The sequence below is a fragment of the Echinops telfairi genome, unplaced genomic scaffold (genome assembly GCF_000313985.2).
Source record: "Echinops telfairi isolate 266 unplaced genomic scaffold, ASM31398v2 ScPeMD7_2;HRSCAF=8, whole genome shotgun sequence".
Classification (NCBI taxonomy): domain Eukaryota; kingdom Metazoa; phylum Chordata; class Mammalia; order Afrosoricida; family Tenrecidae; genus Echinops; species Echinops telfairi.
This window is the reverse complement of record NW_022103898.1, coordinates 26,715,307-26,717,839: the sequence shown is the minus strand read 5'-3', so window position 1 is coordinate 26,717,839 and position 2,533 is coordinate 26,715,307. Positions and strand designations below refer to the sequence as shown.

Sequence of the window (2,533 nt, the reverse complement as noted above, 5' to 3'; positions counted from 1 at the left end):
CAATTTATGTGGTTGCTTATAGTAGTTTATAATAATACATGAGTTCTTGACCCTTGAATAACACACATGGTCAGATTGACTTTGACTCTGCCAAAACTGAATTACCAAAAGCCTCCCACGCCTAGAAGCCTTATGGATAACAAACAGTCAATTAACACACACTTTGGATCTTTTTTGTGTTATATACTGCACCCACTTAAAAGCTACATTTTCAGTACAGGGTAGACAGGTATTTCACCAAAAGTGCATCATTTTCACACCTGCTGGCTTAGCTGCAACGATGGTTCCACAAATTTCTTTCCCTTTTTCTAAAATGGACCTAATAGTAGATTCAGTTCTCACGCAATGATGGGCAGTCCCAGCTGCAGACCTAAATCATACGTATCAAGCAATTCATCTTTTTCTTGTCATGTCATGAATTTCTATGCATCTTGGGAACACGATTAGCATCACCAGTGCCACCAGTGTAGGTTGTCTGGTGTTATTCACTGTTTATGGTATTACCCTAAACATGATGAAAAATACACAAGAACCACAAGAGATCATTTTCACTGTGATACACAATTTATGAGATAAACAAACTGCTCACCTGAAGATAATCAGCGTCCCAGGATGTTTTTTGAAAATCCATGTGTAAGTGGACCCACATTGAAACCCAGGTTGTTCTAGGTCAGCTGGGTTTTTTGAAGGTTCTCCACGGGAAAAGGGTGAATGTGTCTACTCCCGTAAAGACTTGGCTCTTTGCAGCCCTGGTGGTGCCCACATCAAGGTTGGTTTGCTCCTGTAAATGTTGACAGCCTCGGAAGTGCTCCATGGAGCCACGGTGAGTCTGCGGCAGTGCGTTTGGTCTGGTTTTGAATCTCTATGAAAAGCAGAGTATGGCATCTGTCTCCTGAGTGGCCTGGTAGGCTTGAACCGCAGGCCTTTCAGTTAACAGCCCAGCTCTTCTTCTCCCCTGCTCCATTTGGGCTCTCGAATACAAGTTCTTCAGTACACTGTTAGGGAAAGTGAGAATGCCTATTTCTACTTATCCTTTATTTGACTGGCATAGCCTTAATTTAACATAGATACATTGGTTAGTTCAAATAATTAAGTGATTCAAATTTAATAGAGACCTCCTATATTTCCTAAAACTCCATAATTGTGTTTTGAATTGATGTCACTCTTCAGTCGTAGCACATTTCCTCTGTCGTGGGGTGCACTTAGCAGGGGGTGGGACTCAAATCTTCCTTACTGCTGCTTCTGTGCTAGATTGGCTAACGCCTAGCCACACTCTTGTTCAGATTAGTAAGAGGAGATGTTAAGCAACTGAACTGCCTTCATTTTTACCTGATGTTACTTTCCAAGTTATTAAATAAACTTTGAATTTTAACTCTAAACAGGATGCTTTAACTTGAAACAGGATACTAAAAATTAGTTGGCAAACCCAGGGACGGGAACAACAAGAGATCTAAAATTGATGGTGAAGAGGGAGTAGAATGCCTGCTGGGGTTCGATCAAGTGCAGTGTATCTGAGAGGAAGTACAGAGAGCCGAATAAAAGTCAAACATGGTAGTGGAACCGGAGGAAAGTAAAATGAAATAGAGGAAAGAACTAGGAGGCAAAAGATATTTAAAGAGGTATAAACATAGGCATGTACATATGTAAATAAATTAATATAGAACAATAGGGATATCGGTCTGTGTACATATATTTATAGGTTAAGTATTAAGGTAGTAGATGGACATGAGTCTCTACTCAAGTTCTCCCTCAATGCAAGAACACTTTGTTCTAATAACCTGGCATTCTGTGATACTCACCTTCCTGATATGATCGCTGAAGACAAAATGGGTGCATAAGCTAATGTGAAGAAGGCTGATAGTGCTTTGCTATTATAGAATATAGTGTCTGGGGTCTTAAAGCTTGAAGTTAAATAAGTGGAAATCTAGCAGGGAAGCAACAAACATCCACATGGAAGAAGTACACCAGCCCACGTGATCACGAGGTGTTGACTGGATCAGGTATCAGGCATCAGAAGACCCCAAACAGACACCCATTTCGATGCAAAGAAGGTCGGTCGCGATGGAGACCCAAAGCCCATCATCTGTAGACAGTTGGACATCCCCTCACAGAAGGGTCACAAGGAAGGGACGAGCCAGCCAGGGTGCACTATAGCACCGATGAAACACGGAACATGCCATTAGTTCTTTAAGGCTTCCCTGCCCCCTATCATGACTCCTGTTCTACCTTACGAATCCAGCTAGACCAGAGCATGTACACAGGTACAGATCAGAGCTCTCGACACACAGAATCCAGAACAGATAAACCCCCAGGACCAATAGTGAGCTCAATGATCAACATACAACAAACACTCTCCCCCCGGGGGGTGGGGACGAACAACAGAAACATGGGCGAAGGGAGACAGCGGATGGTGTAAGATATGAAAATAAAAGTAATTTACAAATTACCAAGAATTCACAAGAGTGGGGGAGGGAAGGGGCAAAAGAGGAGCTGATACCAAGGGCTCGAGTAGAAAGAAAATGTTTAGGAAATG

General features: G+C 42.2%; 1 protein-coding gene across 1 annotated transcript in view; it reads left to right on the top strand.

The window, feature by feature from the left end:
* GAS2L3 (growth arrest specific 2 like 3) overlaps window positions 1-2,533 on the top strand; it is a 29,907-nt gene that overhangs the window by 13,953 nt on the left and 13,421 nt on the right. The window lies entirely within an intron of this gene.